Source organism: Ranitomeya imitator, chromosome 7, assembly GCF_032444005.1.
Source record: "Ranitomeya imitator isolate aRanImi1 chromosome 7, aRanImi1.pri, whole genome shotgun sequence".
Classification (NCBI taxonomy): Eukaryota; Metazoa; Chordata; class Amphibia; order Anura; family Dendrobatidae; genus Ranitomeya; species Ranitomeya imitator.
Window position 1 is genome coordinate 215,240,857 of NC_091288.1, and position 12,923 is coordinate 215,253,779.

The following is a 12,923-nucleotide window of genomic DNA, read 5'->3' on the forward strand; positions in this document are numbered from 1 at the left end:
CTTTCATACTTGCTGAACCGTCCTGTCACTTCCCCCTATCTACACTGTAGGAAACAGCAGCCAGAAGCCCTAGGGGGACGTTCACACTTCCAATGTTTCCCCCAAATAGAAGCAAATCCGGAATAAAATCTGCTTGTGTTACAGGAACTTCGTCACTGATTTTGAGGCAGATTTGTAGCAGATTTCTTCCTATGAATGATAAAGGGTTAAATCTGCTGTGAAATGAAGATTTAATATCAAAGTCACAAGTCGATTTCCGCTGCAGATTTTTTTTTTTTTTTACCTATTAGGCTATGTTCACACTTTGCGGATTCCACTGCGGATTTTTCCGCAGCAGAATTCCAAAATCCGCAGTGAAAACCCGTCGCGGTTTTTACTGCAGATTTATCGCGGTTTTTACTGCGGATTTTCATCTGCAGTTTCCTATTGGAGTAGGTGAAAATCCGCAGAAAAGAAGTGACATGCTGCGGAATGTAATCCGCAGCGTTTCCGCAGCATGTGCACAGCGTTTTTTGTTTCCCATAGGTTTACATTGTAATCTAAACTCATGGGAAACTGCTGCGGATCCGCAGCAAAATCCGCAAAGTGTGAACATAGCCTTATGTCGCCACTATATACTGAATATCTTCAGTCCACAAATCTGCAACGTATTTGCACGGGCCGGCAGGGTAGCAATTTTGGAACCCATGCCACGGACGACTTTGCCACAGATTTGACGCAAATCAGCTGCAAAATCAGCACATGCAACATGTTGGTTTTTTGCTGCAGATTTAACACGGATTTTAGTTTGGATTTGGATCAATGTGAATTTTGAAAATATTTTTTTTAACACATGAACATTTTTCATTGTTAAACCTGTAAACTTAAAGGGGTTGTACTCTACTGGTGATAACCTATCCCTAGGATCCACTCCTAGTCAACTTAAAGGGATTGTACTCTACTGATGAGAACCTATCCCTAGGATCCACTCCTAGTCAACTTAAAGGGATTGTACTCTGCTAGTGATAACCTATCCCTAGGATCCACTCCTAGTCAACTTAAAGGGATTGTACTCTACTGATGAGAACCTATCCCTAGGATCCACTCCTAGTCAACTTAAAGGGATTGTACTCTACTGGTGATAACCTATCCCTAGGGTCCACTCCTAGTCAACTTAAAGGGATTGTACTCTACTGATGAGAACCTATCCCTAGGATCCACTTCTAGTCAACTTAAAGAGATTGTACTCTACTAGTGATAACCTATCCCTAGGATCCACTCCTAGTCAACTTAAAGGGATTGTACTCTACTGATGAGAACCTATCCCTAGGATCCACTCCTAGTCAACTTAAAGGGATTGTACTCTACTGGTGATAACCTATCCCTAGGGTCCACTCCTAGTCAACTTAAAGGGATTGTACTCTACTGATGAGAACCTATCCCTAGGATCCACTTCTAGTCAACTTAAAGAGATTGTACTCTACTAGTGATAACCTATCCCTAGGATCCACTCCTAGTCAACTTAAAGGGATTGTACTCTACTGGTGATAACCTATCCCTAGGGTCCACTCCTAGTCAACTTAAAGGGATTGTACTCTACTGATGAGAACCTATCCCTAGGATCCACTCCTAGTCAACTTAAAGGGATTGTACTCTACTAGTGATAACCTATCCCTAGGATCCACTCCTAGTCAACTTAAAGGGGTTGTACTCTACTGGTGATAACCTATCCCTAGGATCCACTCCTAGTCAACTTAAAGGGATTGTACTCTACTGGTGATAACCTATCCCTAGGGTCCACTCCTAGTCAACTTAAAGGGATTGTACTCTACTGATGAGAACCTATCCCTAGGATCCACTCCTAGTCAACTTAAAGGGATTGTACTCTACTAGTGATAACCTATCCCTAGGATCCACTCCTAGTCAACTTAAAGGGGTTGTACTCTACTGATGAGAACCTATCCCTAGGGTCCACTCCAAGAAAACTTAAAGGGGTTGTACTCTACTGATGAGAACCTATCCCTAGGATCCACTCCTAGTCAACTTAAAGGGGTTGTACTCTACTAGTGATAACCTATCCCTAGGATCCACTCCTAGTCATTCGAGTATGGGCAAAGGTGCAGTACCTGGCAGCGGCCACTATAGAGTTGATGGCGCTATGCTGCTCCGCTCTGGGAATATCCTGCTGCCGGAGGCATCATGGGGTGCCGGGTGTCACATCCCCACCCATCTGATATTGTATGGGCACCATTGGGGTATGTTCACATGTAGCATTGTTACTGCATTTTTTCCATTTATGAAAAACGTATAAGAGAAACACTCCCTTTTTTTTTACGCCGTGAAAAAAAATCATTAGAACGCTGAAAGAATCGACATGCTGCATTAAAAAAGCATCACATGTAAAAAAAAAAAAAAACCTGAAGGAAACAAATGCAACATGTGCACGAGGTTTTAGAAATCTCAATCATTTTGCTGCTAATTTAAAATAAATATAAAAAACGCAGTGTGTGAACGAGCCGTTATTTGATGAGCTCAGTTTTCTCTGTCAGGCTCCTGTCCTGTCTCTTTATGTTATGCCCACCCTCGATTCAACTAGCGGTGGTCTTCAGACCTGGAAAGGGGGAAGAGTTCGGGTGCAGTGGGTGATCGGCAAGCGTCGCATGGGTCGGACCACTGACCTACACTCAGCTGATCAATGTGGCGGTACGAACCCCCCTATTGGACGGATTAACTGACAACTGAGAGTGTGTCACTCTGCTCCGTCCACACGTGGTTGTCAGGAAAAAAGGATTTAACAGATTTTTTACAATATGGCTGCTTTCTTCCAAAAAACAGCGCCACCTCTGTCCACAGGTTGTGTCCGGTATTGCAGCTCAGCCCTGATTCGTTTTTTTGGTAGCGCTCAGCCCCAATCCCCCACGTTATTACCTACCTGACAACATTTCGGAGCGCCAAACCTGGACTCAAATATCACTTGTCTGCTGAAACTCGCTCCAGGGTCCAATCTTATACGTTCCATAACTGTAAAAGTAATTCAGGACATCGGTCACCATGCAGAACAGTAACGACCCGTGTACTTATTTATCAGCGCCGCCCCTATGTTACGTACCGTACTGTGCGGGGGTGTCATTTTTTTACGCCTGAAAATACCGAATTTTTGTACAATTTCTCATATTTTTCTGGGGTTTGAATTTAAACGGCAGCAAGCTGCGCTCTGATTGGCTGTAAGGGAACCAATCATACGGCGGTTTAAAAGTAAGTGATAAAGTTGTTTTATTAACTGAGGAAACCTGCGGCGTACGGGGGGGGAGAGGGACGCCGGAGACACGGATCAGCCGCTCACATCTACAGAGTCTACGGGGGGAAGGAATACGTAAAAACTAGAGGAAAACGCTACAATGGCGTCACTCGGAGCAGCCAATCAGAAAACAGCTTATTGGCAAGTTACAGAATACCAGTGATCTGATTGGTTGCTGTGGGAAACCGTCACACTTTTGCCGTTAAAGCCAGTTTAGCATTGCTCTACGCCGTTTTGTTGAGAAAAATGTATAAAATTCCCAAAATGTCAAATCCTGAACTTGATAAAGCAATAATTTGCCCATTTTTCACTGTAAACAAAGTCCCGTTGCCCTTGGCAACCAGACTACAACTCACACTTTTCTATGGCAAATTAAAATTTTGAGCGATTAAATAGTTATTATATGTATATATGTGCGTGTATGTATGTATATACAAACAATTATTCTGATATGTGCATTGATTAACTTTATTGCCCACTCCGCATGTTACAATGATACAATGTGAGTATTGTTACATAAAAAAGGGCACAATAAAGTTATTCCATTGAAAAAAAGTAGAAAAGAAAGGGCCATTATTAGAGAATAAACCCGAGTTTACCAGGAGCGGAAGTGCTCGCGTTGGCCTTCGGGAGTTGTGGTGTTTGGCTGGAGGGGCGGGACTACAGCTCCCAAAGTGCAGTGCGACAAGTAAACAGGGGCAGAAGGAGCAGCAGCTGGAGAGCGGAGGTGAGTGCGGCTCCGGGGCTGTTACACTGTGACGCCACCTCTGCAGCAGAGGCCGCCTGCGATATGTCCGATCATCATTACACTGCAGGATATTATGAGCTCTATATAGTCTGGGCGTAATTTTTATTTTTAAAATATTTAATTATGAAATATACATAATGAACCAGAGGCACTACAACTCCCAGCATGTTCTGCCCTTTACGGCACAGTACTGCAATATTACACGTATAATCACACACATCGCCAGTGACTGCACCAGCAGAATAGTGAGTGCAGCTCTGGAGTATAATACAGGATGTAACTCAGGATCAGTAATGTAATGTATGTGCACAGTGACTGCACCAGCAGAATAGTGAGTGCAGCTCTGGGGTATAATACAGGATGTAACTCAGGATCAGTAATGTAATGTATGTACACAGTGACTGCACCAGCAGAATAGTGAGTGCAGCTCTGGAGTATAATACAGGATGTAACTCAGGATCAGTAATGTAATGTATGTACACAGTGACTGCACCAGCAGAATAGTGAGTACAGCTCTGGAGTATAATACAGGAGGTAACTCAGGATCAGTAATGTAATGTATGTACACAGTGACTGCACCAGCAGAATAGTGAGTGCAGCTCTGGAGTATAATACAGGAGGTAACTCAGTATCAGTAATGTATGTACACAGTGACTGCACCAGCAGAATAGTGAGTGCAGCTCTGGGGTATAATACAGGATGTAACTCAGGATCAGTAATGTAATGTATGTACACAGTGACTGCACCAGCAGAATAGTGAGTGCAGCTCTGGAGTATAATACAGGATGTAACTCAGGATCAGTAATGTAATGTATGTACACAGTGACTGTACCAGCAGAATAGTGAGTGCAGCTCTGGGGTATAATACAGGATGTAACTCAGGATCAGTAATGTAATGTATGTACACAGTGACTGCACCAGCAGAATAGTGAGTGCAGCTCTGGAGTATAATACAGGAGGTAACTCAGGATCAGTAATGTAATGTATGTACACAGTGACTGCACCAGCAGAATAGTGAGTGCAGCTCTGGGGTATAATACAGGAGGTAACTCAGGATCAGTAATGTAATGTATGTACACAGTGACTGCACCAGCAGAATAGTGAGTGCAGCTCTGGGGTATAATACAGGAGGTAACTCAGGATCAGTAATGTAATGTATGTACACAGTGACTGCACCAGCAGAATAGTGAGTGCAGCTCTGGGGTATAATACAGGATGTAACTCAGGATCAGTAATGTAATGTATGTACACAGTGACTGCACCCGCAGAATAGTGAGTGCAGCTCTGGAGTATAATACAGGAGGTAACTCAGGATCAGTAATGTAATGTATGTACACAGTGACTGCACCAGCAGAATAGTGAGTGCAGCTCTGGGGTATAATACAGGAGGTAACTCAGGATCAGTAATGTAATGTATGTACACAGTGACTGCACCAGCAGAATAGTGAGTGCAGCTCTGGAGTATAATACAGGAGGTAACTCAGGATCAGTAATGTAATGTATGTACACAGTGACTGCACCAGCAGAATAGTGAGTGCAGCTCTGGGGTATAATACAGGAGGTAACTCAGGATCAGTAATGTAATGTATGTACACAGTGACTGCACCAGCAGAATAGTGAGTGCAGCTCTGGGGTATAATACAGGATGTAACTCAGGATCAGTAATGTAATGTATGTACACAGTGACTGCACCAGCAGAATAGTGAGTGCAGCTCTGGAGTATAATACAGGAGGTAACTCAGGATCAGTAATGTAATGTATGTACACAGTGACTGCACCAGCAGAATAGTGAGTGCAGCTCTGGGGTATAATACAGGAGGTAACTCAGGATCAGTAATGTAATGTATGTACACAGTGACTGCACCAGCAGAATAGTGAGTGCAGCTCTGGAGTATAATACAGGATGTAACTCAGGATCAGTAATGTAATGTATGTACACAGTGACTGCACCAGCAGAATAGTGAGTGCAGCTCTGGAGTATAATACAGGATGTAACTCAGGATCAGTAATGTAATGTATGTACACAGTGACTGCACCAGCAGAATAGTGAGTGCAGCTCTGGAGTATAATACAGGATGTAACTCAGGATCAGTAATGTAATGTATGTACACAGTGACTGCACCAGCAGAATAGTGAGTGCAGCTCTGGGGTATAATACAGGAGGTAACTCAGGATCAGTAATGTAATGTATGTACACAGTGACTGCACCAGCAGAATAGTGAGTGCAGCTCTGGGGTATAATACAGGATGTAACTCAGGATCAGTAATGTAATGTATGTACACAGTGACTGCACCAGCAGAATAGTGAGTGCAGCTCTGGAGTATAATACAGGAGGTAACTCAGGATCAGTAATGTAATGTATGTACACAGTGACTGCACCAGCAGAATAGTGAGTGCAGCTCTGGGGTATAATACAGGAGGTAACTCAGGATCAGTAATGTAATGTATGTACACAGTGACTGCACCAGCAGAATAGTGAGTGCAGCTCTGGAGTATAATACAGGATGTAACTCAGAATCAGTAATGTAATGTATGTACACAGTGACTGCACCAGCAGAATAGTGAGTGCAGCTCTGGGGTATAATACAGGAGGTAACTCAGGATCAGTAATGTAATGTATGTACACAGTGACTGCACCAGCAGAATAGTGAGTGCAGCTCTGGGGTATAATACAGGAGATAACTCAGGATCAGTAATGTATGTACACAGTGACTGCACCAGCAGAATAGTGAGTGCAGCTCTGGGGTATAATACAGGATGTAACTCAGGATCAGTAATGTAATGTATGTACACAGTGACTGCACCAGCAGAATAGTGAGTGCAGCTCTGGGGTATAATACAGGAGGTAACTCAGGATCAGTAATGTAATGTATGTACACAGTGACTGCACCAGCAGAATAGTGAGTGCAGCTCTGGGGTATAATACAGGAGGTAACTCAGGATCAGTAATGTAATGTGTGTACACAGTGACTGCACCAGCAGAATAGTGAGTGCAGCTCTGGGGTATAATACAGGAGGTAACTCAGGATCAGTAATGTAATGTATGTACACAGTGACTGCACCAGCAGAATAGTGAGTGCAGCTCTGGGGTATAATACAGGAGGTAACTCAGGATCAGTAATGTAATGTATGTACACAGTGACTGCACCAGCAGAATAGTGAGTGCAGCTCTGGAGTATAATACAGGATGTAACTCAGGATCAGTAATGTAATGTATGTACACAGTGACTGCACCAGCAGAATAGTGAGTGCAGCTCTGGAGTATAATACAGGATGTAACTCAGGATCAGTAATGTAATGTATGTACACAGTGACTGCACCAGCAGAATAGTGAGTGCAGCTCTGGGGTATAATACAGGAGGTAACTCAGGATCAGTAATGTAATGTATGTACACAGTGACTGCACCAGCAGAATAGTGAGTGCAGCTCTGGGGTATAATACAGGAGATAACTCAGGATCAGTAATGTATGTACACAGTGACTGCACCAGCAGAATAGTGAGTGCAGCTCTGGGGTATAATACAGGATGTAACTCAGGATCAGTAATGTAATGTATGTACACAGTGACTGCACCAGCAGAATAGTGAGTGCAGCTCTGGGGTATAATACAGGAGGTAACTCAGGATCAGTAATGTAATGTATGTACACAGTGACTGCACCAGCAGAATAGTGAGTGCAGCTCTGGGGTATAATACAGGAGGTAACTCAGGATCAGTAATGTAATGTGTGTACACAGTGACTGCACCAGCAGAATAGTGAGTGCAGCTCTGGGGTATAATACAGGAGGTAACTCAGGATCAGTAATGTAATGTATGTACACAGTGACTGCACCAGCAGAATAGTGAGTGCAGCTCTGGAGTATAATACAGGATGTAACTCAGGATCAGTAATGTAATGTATGTACACAGTGACTGCACCAGCAGAATAGTGAGTGCAGCTCTGGGGTATAATACAGGATGTAACTCAGGATCAGTAATGTAATGTATGTACACAGTGACTGCACCAGCAGAATAGTGACTGCAGCTCTGGGGTATAATACAGGAGGTAACTCAGGATGAGTAATGTAATGTAATGTACACAGTGACTGCACCAGCAGAATAGTGAGTGCAGCTCTGGAGTATAATACAGGATGTAACTCAGGATCAGTAATGTAATGTATGTACACAGTGACTGCACCAGCAGAATAGTGAGTGCAGCTCTGGGGTATAATACAGGAGGTAACTCAGGATCAGTAATGTAATGTATGTACACAGTGACTGCACCAGCAGAATAGTGAGTGCAGCTCTGGGGTATAATACAGGATGTAACTCAGGATCAGTAATGTAATGTATGTACACAGTGACTGCACCAGCAGAATAGTGAGTGCAGCTCTGGAGTATAATACAGGAGGTAACTCAGGATCAGTAATGTAATGTATGTACACAGTGACTGCACCAGCAGAAGAGTGAGTGCAGCTCTGGGGTATAATACAGGAGGTAACTCAGGATCAGTAATGTAATGTATGTACACAGTGACTGCACCAGCAGAATAGTGAGTGCAGCTCTGGAGTATAATACAGGATGTAACTCAGGATCAGTAATGTAATGTATGTACACAGTGACTGCACCAGCAGAATAGTGAGTGCAGCTCTGGAGTATAATACAGGATGTAACTCAGGATCAGTAATGTAATGTATGTACACAGTGACTGCACCAGCAGAATAGTGAGTGCAGCTCTGGGGTATAATACAGGAGGTAACTCAGGATCAGTAATGTAATGTATGTACACAGTGACTGCACCAGCAGAATAGTGAGTGCAGCTCTGGGGTATAATACAGGAGATAACTCAGGATCAGTAATGTATGTACACAGTGACTGCACCAGCAGAATAGTGAGTGCAGCTCTGGGGTATAATACAGGATGTAACTCAGGATCAGTAATGTAATGTATGTACACAGTGACTGCACCAGCAGAATAGTGAGTGCAGCTCTGGGGTATAATACAGGAGGTAACTCAGGATCAGTAATGTAATGTATGTACACAGTGACTGCACCAGCAGAATAGTGAGTGCAGCTCTGGGGTATAATACAGGAGGTAACTCAGGATCAGTAATGTAATGTGTGTACACAGTGACTGCACCAGCAGAATAGTGAGTGCAGCTCTGGGGTATAATACAGGAGGTAACTCAGGATCAGTAATGTAATGTATGTACACAGTGACTGCACCAGCAGAATAGTGAGTGCAGCTCTGGGGTATAATACAGGAGGTAACTCAGGATCAGTAATGTAATGTATGTACACAGTGACTGCACCAGCAGAATAGTGAGTGCAGCTCTGGAGTATAATACAGGATGTAACTCAGGATCAGTAATGTAATGTATGTACACAGTGACTGCACCAGCAGAATAGTGAGTGCAGCTCTGGAGTATAATACAGGATGTAACTCAGGATCAGTAATGTAATGTATGTACACAGTGACTGCACCAGCAGAATAGTGAGTGCAGCTCTGGGGTATAATACAGGAGGTAACTCAGGATCAGTAATGTAATGTATGTACACAGTGACTGCACCAGCAGAATAGTGAGTGCAGCTCTGGGGTATAATACAGGAGATAACTCAGGATCAGTAATGTATGTACACAGTGACTGCACCAGCAGAATAGTGAGTGCAGCTCTGGGGTATAATACAGGATGTAACTCAGGATCAGTAATGTAATGTATGTACACAGTGACTGCACCAGCAGAATAGTGAGTGCAGCTCTGGGGTATAATACAGGAGGTAACTCAGGATCAGTAATGTAATGTATGTACACAGTGACTGCACCAGCAGAATAGTGAGTGCAGCTCTGGGGTATAATACAGGAGGTAACTCAGGATCAGTAATGTAATGTGTGTACACAGTGACTGCACCAGCAGAATAGTGAGTGCAGCTCTGGGGTATAATACAGAAGGTAAATCAGGATCAGTAATGTAATGTATGTACACAGTGACTGCACCAGCAGAATAGTGAGTGCAGCTCTGGAGTATAATACAGGATGTAACTCAGGATCAGTAATGTAATGTATGTACACAGTGACTGCACCAGCAGAATAGTGAGTGCAGCTCTGGGGTATAATACAGGATGTAACTCAGGATCAGTAATGTAATGTATGTACACAGTGACTGCACCAGCAGAATAGTGAGTGCAGCTCTGGGGTATAATACAGGAGGTAACTCAGGATCAGTAATGTAATGTATGTACACAGTGACTGCACCAGCAGAATAGTGAGTGCAGCTCTGGGGTATAATACAGGAGGTAACTCAGGATCAGTAATGTAATGTATGTACACAGTGACTGCACCAGCAGAATAGTGAGTGCAGCTCTGGGGTATAATACAGGAGGTAACTCAGGATCAGTAATGTAATGTGTGTACACAGTGACTGCACCAGCAGAATAGTGAGTGCAGCTCTGGGGTATAATACAGGAGGTAACTCAGGATCAGTAATGTAATGTATGTACACAGTGACTGCACCAGCAGAATAGTGAGTGCAGCTCTGGGGTATAATACAGGAGGTAACTCAGGATCAGTAATGTAATGTATGTACACAGTGACTGCACCAGCAGAATAGTGAGTGCAGCTCTGGAGTATAATACAGGATGTAACTCAGGATCAGTAATGTAATGTATGTACACAGTGACTGCACCAGCAGAATAGTGAGTGCAGCTCTGGAGTATAATACAGGATGTAACTCAGGATCAGTAATGTAATGTATGTACACAGTGACTGCACCAGCAGAATAGTGAGTGCAGCTCTGGGGTATAATACAGGAGGTAACTCAGGATCAGTAATGTAATGTATGTACACAGTGACTGCACCAGCAGAATAGTGAGTGCAGCTCTGGGGTATAATACAGGAGATAACTCAGGATCAGTAATGTATGTACACAGTGACTGCACCAGCAGAATAGTGAGTGCAGCTCTGGGGTATAATACAGGATGTAACTCAGGATCAGTAATGTAATGTATGTACACAGTGACTGCACCAGCAGAATAGTGAGTGCAGCTCTGGGGTATAATACAGGAGGTAACTCAGGATCAGTAATGTAATGTATGTACACAGTGACTGCACCAGCAGAATAGTGAGTGCAGCTCTGGGGTATAATACAGGAGGTAACTCAGGATCAGTAATGTAATGTGTGTACACAGTGACTGCACCAGCAGAATAGTGAGTGCAGCTCTGGGGTATAATACAGGAGGTAACTCAGGATCAGTAATGTAATGTATGTACACAGTGACTGCACCAGCAGAATAGTGAGTGCAGCTCTGGAGTATAATACAGGATGTAACTCAGGATCAGTAATGTAATGTATGTACACAGTGACTGCACCAGCAGAATAGTGAGTGCAGCTCTGGGGTATAATACAGGATGTAACTCAGGATCAGTAATGTAATGTATGTACACAGTGACTGCACCAGCAGAATAGTGACTGCAGCTCTGGGGTATAATACAGGAGGTAACTCAGGATGAGTAATGTAATGTAATGTACACAGTGACTGCACCAGCAGAATAGTGAGTGCAGCTCTGGAGTATAATACAGGATGTAACTCAGGATCAGTAATGTAATGTATGTACACAGTGACTGCACCAGCAGAATAGTGAGTGCAGCTCTGGGGTATAATACAGGAGGTAACTCAGGATCAGTAATGTAATGTATGTACACAGTGACTGCACCAGCAGAATAGTGAGTGCAGCTCTGGGGTATAATACAGGATGTAACTCAGGATCAGTAATGTAATGTATGTACACAGTGACTGCACCAGCAGAATAGTGAGTGCAGCTCTGGAGTATAATACAGGAGGTAACTCAGGATCAGTAATGTAATGTATGTACACAGTGACTGCACCAGCAGAAGAGTGAGTGCAGCTCTGGGGTATAATACAGGAGGTAACTCAGGATCAGTAATGTAATGTATGTACACAGTGACTGCACCAGCAGAATAGTGAGTGCAGCTCTGGAGTATAATACAGGATGTAACTCAGGATCAGTAATGTAATGTATGTACACAGTGACTGCACCAGCAGAATAGTGAGTGCAGCTCTGGAGTATAATACAGGATGTAACTCAGGATCAGTAATGTAATGTATGTACACAGTGACTGCACCAGCAGAATAGTGAGTGCAGCTCTGGGGTATAATACAGGAGGTAACTCAGGATCAGTAATGTAATGTATGTACACAGTGACTGCACCAGCAGAATAGTGAGTGCAGCTCTGGGGTATAATACAGGAGATAACTCAGGATCAGTAATGTATGTACACAGTGACTGCACCAGCAGAATAGTGAGTGCAGCTCTGGGGTATAATACAGGATGTAACTCAGGATCAGTAATGTAATGTATGTACACAGTGACTGCACCAGCAGAATAGTGAGTGCAGCTCTGGGGTATAATACAGGAGGTAACTCAGGATCAGTAATGTAATGTATGTACACAGTGACTGCACCAGCAGAATAGTGAGTGCAGCTCTGGGGTATAATACAGGAGGTAACTCAGGATCAGTAATGTAATGTGTGTACACAGTGACTGCACCAGCAGAATAGTGAGTGCAGCTCTGGGGTATAATACAGGAGGTAACTCAGGATCAGTAATGTAATGTATGTACACAGTGACTGCACCAGCAGAATAGTGAGTGCAGCTCTGGGGTATAATACAGGAGGTAACTCAGGATCAGTAATGTAATGTATGTACACAGTGACTGCACCAGCAGAATAGTGAGTGCAGCTCTGGAGTATAATACAGGATGTAACTCAGGATCAGTAATGTAATGTATGTACACAGTGACTGCACCAGCAGAATAGTGAGTGCAGCTCTGGAGTATAATACAGGATGTAACTCAGGATCAGTAATGTAATGTATGTACACAGTGACTGCACCAGCAGAATA

At 43.4% G+C, this 12,923-nt stretch overlaps 1 protein-coding gene across 2 annotated transcripts in view; it reads left to right on the top strand.

Moving 5' to 3' along the window:
- CDIP1 (cell death inducing p53 target 1) overlaps positions 1–12,923 on the top strand; it is a 44,290-nt gene that overhangs the window by 15,669 nt on the left and 15,698 nt on the right. The window contains exon 1 of one of the 2 annotated variants that reach the window (XM_069734803.1): positions 3,956–4,004. The exons of the other annotated variant lie outside the window; for it this stretch is intronic. The gene's annotated coding sequence lies outside the window, so the exon portion shown is untranslated. Of the gene's footprint in view, positions 1–3,955; positions 4,005–12,923 lie in introns of those variants that run through there. 2 annotated transcript variants of the gene reach the window in all.